The 18,306-nt window shown below is 37.9% G+C and overlaps 1 long non-coding RNA gene across 1 annotated transcript; it reads right to left on the reverse strand.

Moving 5' to 3' along the window:
• Window positions 1-11,716: 11,716 nt before the first annotated feature.
• Window positions 11,717-17,407, reverse strand: LOC139717068 (uncharacterized). The gene is made up of 3 exons (XR_011709947.1): window positions 17,302-17,407; window positions 14,997-15,082; window positions 11,717-11,881 (listed from the first exon to the last, which is right to left on the reverse strand). It is a non-coding gene; the product is annotated as an uncharacterized lncRNA (long non-coding RNA).
• Window positions 17,408-18,306: the final 899 nt, after the last annotated feature.

The raw sequence follows: 18,306 nt of genomic DNA on the forward strand, positions 1-18,306 counted from the left end.
ATCTAGTACGGTACTAGCGGTGAGCGTATTCTGATCGCACGCTGCATAAGCTGCACGTTTGCCTCATAAACCCGGAAGTAAGCAAAATCTCTTGTCATGATCTATTCTCGGTTCTCAGACCTATTTCCCCCATCCGCCACGAGAAAGCAAATATTATGAACAATAATGCCTGCGGTGCCACTTTATATATTTTTAATAGTAGGGCCCTACCTGACGTGACAAAGCATGACGAACAATCATTTCGTTGTTTTTTATGAGGGAGGTGGAAATTTCTATTTTATTGTTATTTCTGCATGCCATTCGGGGGTATATAGCTTTTGGTGAACCGTTTTCTTTCTCATTTTTTGGATCCTTGTTGATCGGTCTGACAAGGCTGTTAGGGTTCCTTTTCTTTTAAATTTTATTGTCTTCCTGTGTAAGTATATGCCTATAAAATGCAATTACATAATGAATCTTAGTGTTATTAAGTGCAAGCATTAGGAATGTAATTACTTGCGTGTATGATAAGCAAAAATAGTAGCGGTGATGACCACATGACATGCACTAAAAGCATGCAATTCTCTCCAAGAGTTAAAGAACTTGTCTATATAGTGGCCATCAATTTTATTTTCCTTTCGTTTCCCTTGGGTGGTCGCTATAGACAGGTTTAACAGGGGGGGGGGGGAAGGGGTGCTGAAACGTAACGTGGCTGGTAACACCACGTCATCATTGGCCCGTGACGAGTCGAGCTGATGCCATTGTGACTTTACCAGCCTTTCGATGGAATGAATATTATACAGATAAAATAGATATAGATTTTCAAAATTACTCATTGATATTCCGCTTCAAATTTTGACTTTTTTGCCAAAATCTACACTTGTATAAAGGTCTGAATAGTAGACAACATACGACCATGATGTACACGCGAACCTCTAGTCAATTTATTAATCTTTTTTTTTTTCAGTAAAAATGTATCATGCACTAGCTCTCTCCATCCTTTTATAGATATTATGCTTTTAAGTTTCAGCGAATTCTGTGCCTGATATGACAACCAACCAAACAAATGAGCAAAGTCTTGGCAAATGACGTCATTGTTCAAAATTAACTGTTATAGGGGACTGCATTCTACAAGCTCTGCTTTTTAGCAGTCCCCTCCATTTCCAGCAATATTGTTTATGCATTTACCACAGTGACGTAACAGTTATTTGTATCTCTGTTGATAATTACCTGTATCTCTTTTACAATGTTATTCTGTTCACCGCATTGTGGTACTGATTTCATGACGTCTGTGCATATGAGCGTTTCTTTGTATTTCTTATTATTTGTTTGTTGGAAGTGAAATAAATCAACTTGAACTTGAACTTATAGGTGCCTACCTCAATGATTTGTTGATTTTTCTTTATAATTTCTTTATATCGTTCTGCGCATGTTGTTGTTGTGTTTGAAATGCGTCATTCACATAAGTTAATCTATGAATATTTGCGCCTTCATCTGCGTAAATATCATTATTTTGCATAAGATTAATTTCTCAGAAAATAAACTTCATAATCATTTTTAGGCGCGGTATCTGTCTGCTGTCATCCGATTAAGGCAGATAAGTCCATGCGACATCACAAACTGTACTTACTATTTATAGTCTCCTCATCCAGCAGTGACTGAGCAGAAACTTCAATTCGTATATATCTTTTGAATGCATTGTCCGATTTTCCTCAAACTTTCACTGATGTGTTCTACTCAATATTGCTGCATTCACTCAATCCACATGTCTAGGACGGTGGATTTGTCCTTTTATTACTTTTCACCGTCCCTTCTTTTAAAGATGATGGGCACATTCCACTGGTACAACTTAGACATGGGGATGCGCGAATAGAAATTACGCTAAAAGACTACCGGTACTGAACTAAAAATCAAAATTAGGTTCTCGACTTTATGTCTTTACACTAACATGACATATAAATGAAAAAAAAAGAACTATATTAGAGTACTGTCTTGAAGATTATACGATAATATTATCAGTTTCATTTTGTCGGAAGTGATCGGAAAATGATGAAGTCGGCTTTGCAGTGCGGTAATGAGGGTAGGCCTATATACCGTTTCAAATAGGCCTATTTTCACAACAAACAACTCAACTTTTGCACATATTTCTAGACGGGATTTACTTTTGTATCGCATGCTTTTTCATTGGATGAAATTTCATTTCCCTGAACAAATTAACAAACACAATAGTTCTAGGCCACATATTTAGCGTTCAACTTTAGAGGGATCGAAACAGTTTTGGTTGAGACCTAATTTCGAGTTTCTAACATTTATTAATTTTTTTTTAAATGAGATAATGAGACACCTCTTATGAAAGAGCATGTAATTCTCTGAGGAATTCAACGTTTATTTGATGAAAATTGGTTTTGAAATAGCTGAGATATCCAAAAAAAAAAAAAAAAGAGCGATTCTAATAAAGTGTGGGACCCGCAACACTTTATTACGATCGCTTTGTTTTACTTTATTTTTGGATGTTTCCAGTCATTCCAAACCCGATTTTCATCAAATAAACGTTGAATTCCTCCTAAAATGGTATGCTCTGTACCAACGGCGTAAATCCGTACTGAGGAGTGGGGGGGATGGTCACCATCACCATGATTACAAGCCCATAACCAGACCGGCTTTGGGGGGGGGGGGGGGGAAGCTTGGTGCCCCCCCCCCCACACACACACACACACGCACACACTTTACAGGGATCGGATGTCCCACTCTTTTGCATGAAATATAAAGTGGGAGGAAAGTGGCAGCAAAAATATGAAGACTTTTTGTTCTTGTTGCTTTTTGTTTTTTTGCTTGTCAGATGACTTTCGGCGGAAAATCAGACCTCAAAAGTATGAAAACATTTTTTTTTTAAATACCTATGAGAGGGAGCGGAACGACCGAACGGGGGGAGGGTATATGTGGGGGGGGGGGGGTATCCCTCTCCCACACGTGGAAGATTTTGCATTTTCCGACCTGAAATTCAGCGATCTGGTGCACACTTTTGGTGAAAATTCTCTTTTTTTCTTTTCTTTAACAAAACAATAAGAAAATGAAATATTCACAATATATTATTGAATGACTATAATTATCGTGGTATTTCAGCTCTTGCTCAGCCTGTGCGACATCACTGTGAAGGCCTACTAAATAATAATGGGGCCTATCACCGGCGTAGACAGGATTTGATCTTAGGAGGAGCGGTTATTGTGAGGGAGCGAAGCAGCGAGAGGGGGGGGGGGGTATGGTAGGGGGATTTACCCCTCCCACGGTGAAATCTTTTTGCATTGAAAATTTTGTCATTTTACAGTCCCAAAACTGCCGTTTGTAACTACATTCTTCGCTTTGGAAATTAAGGGGGCGGGGGCGCACCGGGCGAAAACTGCTGGCAATTACCATGATTACTGGCAGCAACATCAGGAGAATGGCATAGCGATTAAATGCGAGCGAGCGAAGCGAGCGAGCTTGAAAATTTTGATATTTTACAGTCCCAAAACTGCCGTTTGTAGCTATATTTTTCGCTTTGGAAATTAAGGGGGGCGCACCGGGCGAAAACTGCTGGCAATTACTGGCAGCAACATCAGGAGAATGGAATAATGATTAAATGCGAGCGAGCTTGAAAATTTTGACATTTTACAGTCCAAAAACTGCCGATTGAAGCTATATTTTTCGCTTTGGAAACTAAGGGGGGCGCACCGGGCGAAAACTGCTGGCAATTACTGGCAGCAACATCAGGAGAATGGAATAATGATTAAATGCGAGCGAGCGAAGAGAGCGAGCTTGAAAATTTGACATTTTACAGTACAAAAACTGCCGTTTGTAGCTATATTTTTCGCTTTGGAAATTAAGGGGGCGCATCGGGCGAAAACTGCTGGCAATTACTGGCAAATCGTGAGAAACGCTTTCATTCGCATGTGTCACATTTAAATTTTGAGTACAATTTATGTTAAAATGGTGACATCTTAATACATAAAATCTTTGTGTGTTAAAGATGTATGCATGATTTTGAAATGGAAGAGTGGTGACATTGTACAAGAAGATTTCAAATAATTGTTTGTGTGTGTATACATACTTGTAAAGTGTGAAAGTTATGACATTCTAATACCAGGTACACAAAAACCTCATACCAGCTTTAATACATGGTTTTGAAATATGTTATCAGAGCGGTGATATGCAGATTGGAAATAATTGTGTGTGTTTGTGGTATGTGCCTTCCATCTCTTAAAGTGATGACACTACAAAGTAACTTTATAAATTTATGTCTAACAGGTGCATTTATGTATGCATTGTATGTTTTGACATGTACAAAGAGTGGTGACATTTTTCAAGAAAATGTAAATAATGGTTTGGGTGTGTGTATAACTACCTTTAAACTGTTAAAGTGGTGACATCTTAATACAGAAAAACTTTGTGTGTTTATGTGTGCATGGTTTTGAAATGTAAGAGTGGTGACATTGTACAAGAAGATTGCGTATAAATGGTGTGTGTGTGTACATCTTGTACGTACATGTAAATTGTCAAAGTGATGACATTCTGATAGAAACTTCATATGTTTTGTGTTTAAAAGACAAGTTCACCTTCATATGTATGTGGATTGAGTGAATGCCACAATATCAATAGAACACATAAGAGAAAGTTTGGGGAAAATCGGACAATCTGTTCAAAAGTTATGAATTTTTAAAGTATCTGCACAGTCACTGCTGGATGAGAAGACTACTACAGTGTATGATGTCATATGTGTACAACGATATAAAGAAAATAAAAAGAGAATTTCACAAAAACTTCACTTTTTGAATAAAGTGCACATTTCTTAGACATGTTACTGACATATGTTAAGGGTAGTATTATTCCCCCTGCCTTCTGAAAAAGAGAAGTCAAGTGTTCTTTTGTTACGCGAGAAAAGTGAAAATATGTTGAATTTTCTTTATTCTTTCTTGATATCGTTGTACTCATGCGACATCACAAGCTACATTGTATACTAAGTAGTCTTCTCATCCAGCCTTGAGTGAGGAGAAACTTCAAAAATTCATAACTTTTGAACGGGTTGTCCATTTCTCCTCAAACTCTCACTGATGTGTTCTACTAATATTGCTCCATGCACTCAACCAACATGTCTATGAAGGTGAACTTGTCTTTTAAGCAAATGCATGGTTTTGAAATGTAAGAGTGGTAATGTGGGGATTGGAAATGATGGTGAGTGTTTGTGGTATTTATACTTATGTATTCTTGCTAACTCTAAATATGTGATGATTTTCTTATACATAGAAGCTTTATATTTATAAATTCTTGTTTTGTATGCATGGTTTTGAACGGAAAGAGGGGTGACTTTACACTACACACACCATTATCAGGAATCTCCTTGTACAATGTCACCACTCTTACATTTCAAAACCATGCATGCATAAATACATTTAGATGAATATGTCACCACTTTAACAGTTTAATTCTATATATTATAGACACATTCACACACACACACACACACACACACACACACACCATAAGTTGGAATCTTCTTGTACAATGTCACCACTCTTGTATGCCAAATCCATGCATACATAAACACACAAATATCTGTGAGTCTCTGTTTTAGATTATATTAATAATGCACATCCACACACCATTATTTGCAATCTCCTTTTACAATGTCACCACTCTTTAATATTTCAAGACCATGCATACATAAACACATAAACATAAAGATTTATGTATAATATAGATTAATGTATTACAATGTCACCACTTAATGTATGATATAGATTAATGTAACAATGTCACCACTTGAACAGTTTATTTCTATACATGATACACACACACACCATGCATATGCTTTTAAAAAACACAAAAACATGAAGTTTCTATCAGAATGTCATCACTTCAACACTTAACATGTATAACAAACACACACCATTATATGCAATCTTCTTGTACAATGTCACCACTCCTACATTTCAAAACCATGCATCATAAACACACAAAGTTTTTATGTATTAAGATGTCACCACTTTAACAGTTTAAAAGTATACACACACCATTACTAGGAATCTTCTCGTACAATGTCACCACTCTTACATTTCAAAACCATGCATGCTTTTACACATTTAGATTTATGTATAAATGTCACCTCCTTAACAGTTTAATAGACACACACACACACACCATAAGTTGCAATCTTCTTGTACAATGTCACCACTCTTGTATGCCCAAACCATGCATACATAAACACACAAACATCTATAGTCTCTGTTTTAGATTGTATTATTAATAATACACATATATATCCACACCATTATTTGTAATCTCCTTTTACAATGTCACCACTCTTATTTCAAGACCATGCATACATTTAAACACATACAATTTTTATGCATCAAATGTCACCGCTTTAACAGTTTAAAAGTATAATACACAAACACACACCATTATTAGGAATATCCTTGTACAATGTCACCATTCTTACATTTCAAAACCATGCATACATAAACACATAAACATAAAGACTAATTAATGTATAAAGATAAATGTATTACAATGTCACCACTTCATCAGTTTAATTCTATTTATACACTCACACACACACACACACAAACACACACCATAAGTTGCAATCTTCTTGTACAATGTCACCACTCTTCATATGTCAAAACCATGCATACATGAACACATAAACATAAGATTAATGTGTAATATAGGTTAAAGTATTACAATGTCACCACTTCAACAGTTTAATTCTATACATTCACACACACACCATGCACATGCTTAAACACAAAAACATGAAGTTTCTATCAGAATGTCATCACTTCAACACTTTACATGTATAACAAACACACACCATTATATGCAATCTTCTTGTACAATGTCACCACTCTTAAATTTCAAAACCATGCATCATAAACACACAAAGTTTTTATGTATTAAGATGTCACCACTTTAACAGTTTAAAAGTATATACAGATACACACACCATTGTTAGGAATCTCCTTGTACAATGTCACCACTCTTACATTTCAAAACCATGCATACATAAACACTTAAAACATAAAGATTACTTGTATAAAGATAAATGTACTTATGTCCCCATTTTATCAGTTATATATACACACACACAAACACCCACTATAAGTTGCAATCGTCTTGTACAATGTCACCACTCATTATATGTCAAAACCATGCATACATGAACACATAAACATAAAGATTAATGTTATAATATAGATTAGTAATGTATTACAATGTCACCACTTAACAACATATATACACACACACACACACACCATGCACATGCTTAAACACAAAAACATGAAGTTTCTATCAGAGTGTCATCACTTCAACACTTTAACAAACACAGACCATTATATGCAATCTTCTTGTACATTGTCACCACTCTTCCATTTCAAAACCATGCATCATAAACACACAAAGTTTTTATGTATTAAGATGTCACCACTTTAACAGTTTAAAAATACTCTTACATCACTGGCGTAGCCAGGGGGGGGGGGCGGTGGGGGCGATCGCCCCCCCTAAGATTTGGACCGGGGATTTGGGAGGCGGAAAAAAAAAATGCGTGTATACTGTAGCTTTATGCATGCACATGAAGCGGGTCTCCTTTGCAACCTTTCATCAAATAAGATATTTTTTGAATATTTCACTCAAAGTGTGCACCAGATCGTTGAATTTCAATTCAAAATATGCAAAATGTCTCGTGCTTGGGAGGGGGATACCCCCTCCCAAACCCTCCCCCTCTGTGCCTCTTTCCCTAGCTTAGTACACTTTTTAGATTTACAAAAAATTATGAATAATTTTGAGTGCACAAGACTTATCACTTATATTCCAAAAACTCAAGGTTCCCTCATGTATAAGGGGAATTTCCCCTTTTAATCGACTTTTTCCTCCCTCAGCCCCCCCCCCCTAATCAGTTTTGTGTGTGTGTGTGTGTGTGATTTCCCAAATGTTGATTCCATCAAAAATGCGTAGATGAGATATCTCAATTTCAACCTTAAAAAGGTAAAAGCTCGATCGGAAGGGAAGGGTGGGGATAACACTCGCCCACGCCTTCTCCCTGCTCCCCCGCCCCTCCCCCCTTCCACCATGCATAAGAAGTATAGACTGTGGCTATATACCCAGATCGCTTTATTTCAATTCTAAAAACGCAAAAGCTCCGCGAGCGGGAGGAGGAATCCCCCTTCCTCTATATACCTCACTAGACTTTATACATACACACAGATGGTGCACATTCGGAATAAGAGCTAATTTCCGTGATTTTATCACTTCGATGAAAAAGTATTGCACCAAAAATTTGCAACAGATCGCTGAATTTCAGGTCTGAAAACGCAAAATCACCTTCGTGTGGGAGGGGATATGCCGGCCCTATGAGTTCTACACCCTCGTGTGCATGCTTTTTCTGTTTGACTGCTGAACAGACCGTGTTCATGATATTCAGTGAAAAGAATTGATACAAGAAGTGTATTCAAATTATACCATTATATAGGCAAATTGTTCAATGATAGTCTACATCAAAATATACTGCAACCTTAAACAAGTGGGACTTTTTCATCACGTTAAAACACGCAAAAAACATGTATCAAATTGCACCATTTGCAACATCAAAATGCAAAAAGTTCTCACCGTGGGAGGGGGGACACCCCCTCCCCTCCCCCCTCGCTCGCTCTGCTCGCTAGGGTTCAGTCGCGTTCATGATATTCAGTGAAAAGAATCGATACAAGAAGTGTATTCAAATTATACCATTATATAGGCAAATTGTTCAATGATAGTCTACATCAAAATATACTGCAACCTTAAACAAGTGGGACTGTTTCACGTCGATAAAACGCGCAAAAACATGCATCTAATTGCACCATTTGCAACATCACAATGCAAAAAGTTCTTACCGTGGGAGGGGGACACCCCCTCCCACACCCTCCCCTCCCCCCTCGCTTGCTCCGCTTGCTCGGGTTCAGTCGCGTTCATGATATTCAGTGAAAAGAAGTAATACAAGAAGTGTATTTAAAATCATACCATATTATAGGCAAATTATTCAATGATAATCTACATTAAAATATACTGCAACTTTAAACAAGTGGGACTGTTTTGACTCGTTAAAACGCGCAAAAACATGCATCAAATTGCACCATTTGCAACATCAAAATGCAAAAAGTTCTCACCGTGGAGGGGCACACCCCCCTCCCACACCCTCCCCTCCCCCTTCACTCGCTCCGCTCTCTCGGGTTCAGTCGCGTTCATGATATTCAGTGAAAAGAGTTAATACAAGAAGTGTATTTATCTTATAGCATTTTAAAGGCAAATTGTTCAATAATAATCTACATCAAAATAAACTGCTACCTTAAACAAGTGGGACTGTTTCACGTCGATATAACGCGCAAAAACATGCATCAAATTGCACCATTTACAACATCAAAATGCAAAAAGTTCTCACCGTGGGAGGGGGACACCCCCCTCCCACACCCTCCCCTCCCCCCTCGCTCTCTCCGCTCTCTCGGGTTCAGTCGCGTTCATGATATTCAGTGAAAAGAGTTAATACAAGAAGTGTATTTAACTTATAGCATTTTAAAGGCAAATTGTTCAATAATAATCTACATCAAAATAAACTGCTACCTTAAACAAGTGGGACTGTTTCACGTTGATATAACGCGCAAAAACATGCATCAAATTGCACCATTTACAACATCAAAATGCAAAAAGTTCTTACCGAGGGAGGGGGGACACCCCCCTCCCACACCCTCCCCCCCTCGCTCGCTCCGCTCGCTCGAGCTCGGTTGCTTCGCTCCCTCGCAGACTAACCGCCCCCCCTAAGATGAAATCCTGGCTACGCCGTTCTCTTACATTTCAAAAACATGCATACATAAACACATAAACATAAAGATTAATGCATTTAGAAATAAAATGTCACCACTTTAACAGTTTAATTCTTTATATTATAGACACACACACACACACATGTATACACACCATAAGTTGTTATCTTCTTGTACAATGTCACCACTCTTGTATGCCAAAACCATGCATACATAAACACACAAACATCTATAGTCTCTGTTTGAGAATGTCATCACTTGCACAGTTTAAAAGTATATAATATGCACGCACCCACACAATATATATCTTCTTGTACAATATCACCACTCTTACATTTTAAAACCATGCATACAAAAACACCAACATTTGTAAAATGTCAATGTATTGTTATCACTTTAAGAGTTAGAAAGATATGATATTCAAATGCACACCATTATTTGCAATCTTCAAGTCACCACTCTTTCTGTTCAAAACCATGCATACAAAACAAGCATTTATAGAGCTTCTTTGTATTTATAAGAAAATCATCTTATTTCGAGTTAGCAAGTATACATATTCACTACCACAAACACTCACCATTATTTCCAATCTGCACATCACCACTCTTACATTTCAAAACCATGCATATGCTTAAACACAAAAACATTAAGTTTCTATCAGAATGTCATCGCTTCAACACTTTACATACACACACCATTTATATATGTAATCTTCTTGTACAATGTCACCACTCTTACATTTCAAAACCATGCAAACAATGTACATAAACACTCACAGTTTGCTATAAAAATGTCACCCCTTTCACAGTTACAAATATATACACACATCATTAGATGCAATCTTCTTGTACAATGTCACCACTCTCACATTTCAAAACCATGCATAAAAATGTATGCACAAATACATACACGTATATAGATGAAGTTTCTTTGATCAGAATATACATTCAAACAATTTTGTTCTAGCAGAAAGGTATGTGCATTTTTTACGCACAATGTGAATGGTAAAATTGTTGCCATAACATCACACTTTCATCACATAAAAATATATTTTCCTGTGCAAAGAGCAAAAGAAGTCGCTTCTTTATATTTTAAACACAAAAAAGTAACCCCCAATAAAAATGACATACCTTTTTAATGAAAAATTGTTGAGTGAAATAACCGAGCAGAAGTGTTTCCATACTTGACTAGTTTTTCAATTAAAATGAGATTGTTCTGTTTAGTCATGCATGAGTTAGAACACATTAAATGCAAAAATGTCACATTTCAGAAATCGAAAGAGTATTTTTTGTTTTGTTTTTAAGGGCACAAGTGTAAGTTGTGTGCTCATTCATGTAACACTCAATTTCACACAGAAGTTAGTAAATACTAGTAGGTATAGAAACAATCCTGCCAAGTTTTTTTTTTGTTTTTTTTTACAACAATGTTTCATTAAAACCTGATGCCATTTTCCTCAGGGTTGACGGGAGTTATTTTTTATTTTTTTTTGTTGTGTTGATATTGCATCTTCTTTAAAGAGCACACAATTCTGTTCAGATGGTACAAACAATGGGAATCCTGTGAGACCTGAGACAATAATGGCAGATTTGTGAGCCGGCTCATCTTCAATGTACATTATGTAGCTTGTAGCTTCCATTTATAAGTGCAACCATTCTTTGTTTTTTGTTTTGCGCACTTGACGAAAAAGTTACAAGGGTGTATTCCATGGCAACCATTTACCATTGAGAGTGCGCAAAAGAAAACTGCGCATCTATTACATTTTGCTAGATAAAAATCACTGAAATATTTTTAGAGATAATGAATAAAGGCTAGGGGGAACTTACTTCTTTGAGGAGAGTACAGAAAGATTTCATATTATGTAAACAGTATGTTATTACATAGGGTATAGAACATATGTATTTGTACTCACTTTCTCCACTTCCTACATATTGTATGAAATCACAAAACTAATACAATTTGACTTATCTAGAAGGAATACTGATTGCTTACTGTGTCTTTCGTCTAATCAGGTGCCTCGTCATCAATGTCTATGTGTGAAGATGCCTGTCCCTCTCTTCTGTGACAGTATCCATGGGCTGTACGACAATTGGATAAATTATATGACAAAGTTTCGACAGGTCATCATTGGTTTTGAGAGCTAGCATAATGTGCAATGCTTAAGCCTACGCAAAACAACAACAACAAAACAAACAATGTCAGTACCCACTGGACCGACAAGAAAATTGAGCATACATTATTACCTTTTGCTATTGCTAGCTAAAAATCACCATTTGATATTTGTAGAGATATATCATAAATAAAGGCTGGGGGGAGAGAACTTACTTCTTTGAGGAGTGTATACACAATACAAAAAGATTTGACATTTACTTGAACAGTAAGTATATTATTACATAGGGTATAGTACTAACTACACGCAACCGCACGTCTACCCTCTTGTAGATGTTGTCATTTTCAGCGGTGGGTGTACGTTTCCTTTATGAATATCTTTATTCATTGTAGAAAACTGAAATATTTAGATAAGGAATCCCCATAGTTTATGATAGTCATTCAATAATCAGTATGCGTTTTTTTTTTTATTACGTCAAAAACCCACCGAAATCCGTGATTAAAATCAGGTCTGTAAGCATCCGTATTGCTGCACTCCTCATCTTCTGCGTGTTATTTGAATGGCAATCACTCTCGTATACTACAACGTAGCGAGTCAGAAAAGTTCATATGACCTAGTCGAGGCGGAAGTGATGACCTTGTCGGAGCGAAGGGATGCAGCAAAGGTCAGATCATGAGAGCAGCACACGCTGAAATACATGTACGTAGCAGACAACAAGCTTTACGTAACACACAAAACGCAAGGGCGTACGTAAAATGTTACCACGGTGCTTCCGGTTGAGAGTTCGTGGTAGTTTGTTGATTTTGTGAATCATCGCACAATCTACTCCGAAAAATTCAACAATAAGGTCTGGATACCAACAAAACACCAAATTCAACTCAATCATCAGCAAAATATGATGTAGGTGAGTGGTAAAAATTATCTTACTGTTAAAATCAAACAAAATAAAAGACATTTTATGTGATTTTGCCGTCAAAAGCGACGATCGTTTACAACATTAATAAACACTATATGTCAGACTGCTGTGCGAAGCACAGCGGTTTGGTTAGGCTAGATAGTACATGTATTTGTACTCAGTTTCTCCATTTCCTACTGGTACATACTGTATTAAATTACATGTTGTGCATAATTACGCAATGTCACCACTCTTACAATTTAAAGTTACATGTACATGCATATTATGCTTAGACATACAAACATGTACATGAAGTTTCTATGTATTAGAATGGCATCACTCGTTCTCTATCATTGTTTTTTCCCCAACGCTTAGAAATATGATATTAAGTGCTTTATAAACGTTATGTATTATTATTATTATTATTATTATCATTATTTAACAGATCACAAGTATAAATACACACACACTTGCTTTTTGCAATCTTCTTGTCATTGTAACCACTCGTGCACTCTTACATTTCAAAGCCATTAATTATGCCTACTTATAAACAGCTGTGGAGTGTGGTTCTTTGCTAGTGGAAGAAGATAAGGAGAAGGATAAAAAGGAGAATGAATAGTACACTATACCCATAACAAACCAGAACAGGAAGGAGGATTAGTAGCTGTAGCACCCGAGTGCAAAGAAAGCTGATGAAAAGACAGATGGTTGGAATGAACAGGAGAGAAATTGAAGACTAAGGTAACAGAACATGAAAAGCATGACAATGGTGTAACTGTTAGAGGAGGAAGGGAACAAAGGAGAATTAATGGTGAAACAGATGATGGAACTAGAACTAGAAAAGGATAGCATGAAGAAGGGGAAGAAAATGGTTAATGGCTGACTACGGTATTATCATTATTGTTATTATTTCATTCATAAAAATTTGTGCATGATAGCAGAACAGAACACTTTGTTCATATCACTGCAAAATGCGTCAGAATTCTAGCCTGCTCTACGCTAGGCACTTTCTTCTGTAGAACCAGTATACGGCAGCATTTCTACGTGATCTGGTGTCTGGTGATTTGCACATTTTTGGTGCGGTGAGCTGAGAGGCGGCGTGCAAGAAGAGGCCAGGTAGGCCATTGAGGAGTGGTCACCTACTACAATTTGTTATGTATGGGACTGAAGACTGGTTTGTCAGCTTGTCGCGCACAAGTTTGCAGGATTCAATCTCCCCAAACTTCCCAAACAGAGACTTCATCTCATCCTGGGCCATGTTCTGTGGCAAGTAGTTGACGATAAGATTCGTCTTGCTGTCTTCGTCAGGAACGTTTGTCACTACCGGCTTCATGATCCCACCATTTTGCATCGCAGGATCGACAACCGTCTAGTTCTGCCGTCGCGACGTTACGTTATCATCTCTCTCTTTGCTCTCTCACGCGGAGTTGGAGGTTAATGTAGACTCGATCCCTCAACGCTGACCGACCGAATACTCCTCCACGTTTGCCCCATCAGTGTATGGTCGAGGATATTTGCTTCGAAGTCAAAAGGATTTATTCTCTTCCTTCCATCGCTAATGACCCATCCAGCTACAGAGGAATCTCGCTGACCCCAACACTGTCTAAGCTTCTGGAAACAACTCTGAAGCCGAAGATAGAAGACTCTTTAACAGGAGTCAGTATCCCAGACGAACTCCAGTTTGGATTCCAAGCGACCAGATCCTGTGTGCTTACATCAATCACCCTTCAGCTGATCCTAGAACTCAACTCTGTCCGAAAAAAACCAACATACCTAGCCCTCCTAGATGTAGCCAAAGCCTTTGACTGAGTATGGCATTCTGGCTTATTCCAGAAGCTCTCCACCACACCAATCCCATCTGAAGTCCAACGCACTCTTGCCGAAATGTACAAAGGAGCAGCTAGTCGGGTCCTGTGGAAAGGTGAAGTCAGCTCCACTTTCCCACTCCAGAAAGGAGTTCGACAAGGAGGAATCCTCCCCCCCCCCCCCTTGTATACAACATCTTCATAGATGGGCTCATAAAGGTGCTGAGAGGAGAGTACAGAAAGATTTCATATTACGTAAACAGTATGTTATTACATAGGGTATAGAACATATATGTACTCACTTTCTCCACTTCCTACATATTGTATGAAATCATAAAAACTAATACAATTTGACTTATCTAGAAGGAATACTGATTGCTTACTGTGTCTTTCGTCTAATCAGGTGCCTCGTCATCAATGTCTATGTGTGAAGATGCCTGTCCCTCTCTTCTGTGACAGTATCCATGGGCTGTACGACAATTGGATAAATTATATGACAAAGTTTCAACAGGTCATCATTGGTTTTGAGAGCTAGCATAATGTGCAATGCTTTAGCCTACGCAAAACAACAACAACAAAACAAACAATGTCAGTACCCACTGGACCGACAAGAAAATTGAGCATGTATTACCTTTTGCTATTGCTAGCTAAAAATTACCATTTGATATAAATTTGTAGAGATATATCATAAATAAAGGCTGGGGGGAGAAAACTTACTTCTTTGAGGAGTGTATACACAATACAAAAAGATTTGACATTTACTTGAACAGTACCCGGTAAGTATATTATTACATAGGGTATAGTACTAACTACACGCAACCGCACGTCTACCCTCTTGTAGATGTTGTCATTTTCAGCGGTGGGTGTACGTTTCCTTTATGAATATCTTTATTCATTGTAGAAAACTGAAATATTTAGATAAGGAATCCCCATAGTTTATGATAGTCATTCAATAATCAGTATGCATTTTTTTTTTATTACGTCAAAAACCCACCGAAATCTGTGATTAAAATCAGGTCTGTAAGCATCCGTATTGCTGCACTCCTCATCTTCTGCGTGTTATTTGAATGGCAATCACTCTCGTATACTACAACGTAGCGAGTCAGAAAAGTTCATATGACCTAGTCGAGGCGGAAGTGATGACCTTGTCGGAGCGAAGGGATGCAGCAAAGGTCAGATCATGAGAGCAGCACATGCTGAAATACATGTACGTAGCAGACAACAAGCTTTACGTAACACACAAAACGCAAGGGCGTACGTAAAATGTTACCACGGTGCTTCCGGTTGAGAGTTCGTGGTAGTTCGTTGATTTTGTGAATCATCGCACAATCTACTCCGAAAAATTCAACAATAAGGTCTGGATACCAACAAAACACCAAATTCAACTCAATCATCAGCAAAATATGATGTAGGTGAGTGGTAAAAATTATCTTACTGTTAAAATCAAACAAAATAAAAGACATTTTATGTGATTTTGCCGTCAAAAGCGACGATCGTTTACAACATTAATAAACACTATATGTCAGACTGCTGTACGAAGCACAGCGGTCTGGTTAGGCTAGATAGTACATGTATTTGTACTCAGTTTCTCCATTTCCTACTGGTACATACTGTATTAAATCACATGTTGTGCATAATTATGCAATGTCACCATCCTTACAATTCAAAGTTACATGTATGCACATTATGCTTAGACATACAAACATGTACATGAAGTTTCTATGTATTAGAATGGCATCACTCGTTCTCTATCATTGTTTTTTCCCCAACGCTTAGAAATATGATATTAAGTGCTTTATAAACGTTATGTATTATTATTATTATTATTATTATTATCATTTAACAGATCACAAGTACAAATACACACACACTTGCTTTTGCAATCTTCTTGTCATTGTAACCACTCGTGCACTCTTACATTTCAAAGCCATTAATTATGCCTACTTATAAACAGCTGTGGAGTGTGGTACTTTGCTAGTGGAAGAAGATAAGGAGAAGGATAAAAAGGAGAATGAATAGTACACTATACCCATAACAAACCAGAACAGGAAGGAGGATTAGTAGCTGTAGCACCCGAGTGCAAAGAAAGCTGCTGAAAAGACAGATGGTCGGAATGAACAGGGGAGAAATTGAAGACTAAGGTAACAGAACATGAAAAGCATGACAATGATGTAACTGTTAGAGGAGGAAGGGAACAAAGAAGAATTAATGGTGAAACAGATGATGGAACTAGAACTAGAAAAGGATAGCATGAAGAAGGGGAAGAAAATGGTTAATGGCTGACTACGGTATTATCATTATTGTTATTATTTCATTCATAAAAATTTGTGCATGATAGCAGAACAGAACACTTCGTTCATATCACTGCAAAATGCGTCAGAATTCTAGCCTGCTCTACGCTAGGCACTTTCTTCTGTAGAACCAGTATACGGCAGCATTTCTACGTGATCTGGTGTCTGGTGATTCGCACATTTTTGGTGCGGTGAGCTGAGAGGCGGTGTGCAAGAAGAGGCCAGGTAGGCCATTGAGGAGTGGTCACAGAGGCCTACTACAATTTGTTATGTATGGGACTGAAGATTTGCCGTCGTTGCTACAATACGGACACGCAGTGGTGTTGCCTATTTCACGAGTATATCTTACCTTTAAAAAATAAAATTTAGGCCTATCCAGTAGTCATCACTAACTTACCTTTTCCTTCCGAAGACACAGCAGATGAACAATGTCTCGTGCGAGTTGAGAGAGACGTCTACGTCTAGCTAGCTTCACACCTCCCCAGCAGTCAATTTTCTTCGTCATGTTAGCTACTAGCGATCGCCGGGTCGCCCAGCGATATTTGCGAGATGACGTCACGCGGCGTACGCGTACGCGTAGGTAGAGCTCCACATAACTGGTGACATCTCCGACAGAAAATTTATGGGGATTCCCCGGGTGTAAGTGAGAGATGGCGCTGTTCAATTTTTCTCCTCTGTCGGGGTATTTGCTTGTTCCTATCCAATTGATGACTATGCTCAGAAAACAGTATAATTTGAAAATTGACTCTATAGGGGGTTCCTCTTCGTAAATTTATGCTCAGTTACAACCGATGACGTCACCAGTTGTCTGTGTGTCACCAGTTTGAAGGTGTGTATCTATATGCATGTCATCGGTTGTAATGGGTGCACAAGTGCACACACGCACACACACACACACACACACACACACACACACACACACACACACACACACACACACACACACACACACACACACACACACACAAAGATACTACTTTTGGTATAATGCAATCCAGCAGTTGGATGGTACAGAAATTTACCAAGATTACTTTCAGGTACACCTCAAGATAATCAATGCTACACACCCTGAAATGTAGAGAAAACAAAACGTCCATTTGTTGCTAGAACTAGTCACACATTTATTGTACCTTCATTCCGCTTATACTTTGTAGACACTGTACATTATTCTTCATAGTTACACACGAAAATCTCAATTAAAAATACAAACACAGTCAAATTTCACATAAAGCTGCCACTTTCCTGCCAAGTCATTAAAAGGTAATAATAATATAACTCCAGAATATTTTGGAATTTGGCAAATCAAGTGTAGTAGACGAACAGATCCGGGCCCCCTATACCTGCGTAGACCAATGGGGATGAAAATTGGCCAATCAGAACTGTGCATTCATTTAGGGTCTCG

Source organism: Diadema antillarum, unplaced genomic scaffold, assembly GCF_040938485.1.
Source record: "Diadema antillarum isolate AM-2024a unplaced genomic scaffold, OU_Dant_1.0 scf00000007, whole genome shotgun sequence".
Taxonomy (NCBI): Eukaryota; Metazoa; Echinodermata; class Echinoidea; order Diadematoida; family Diadematidae; genus Diadema; species Diadema antillarum.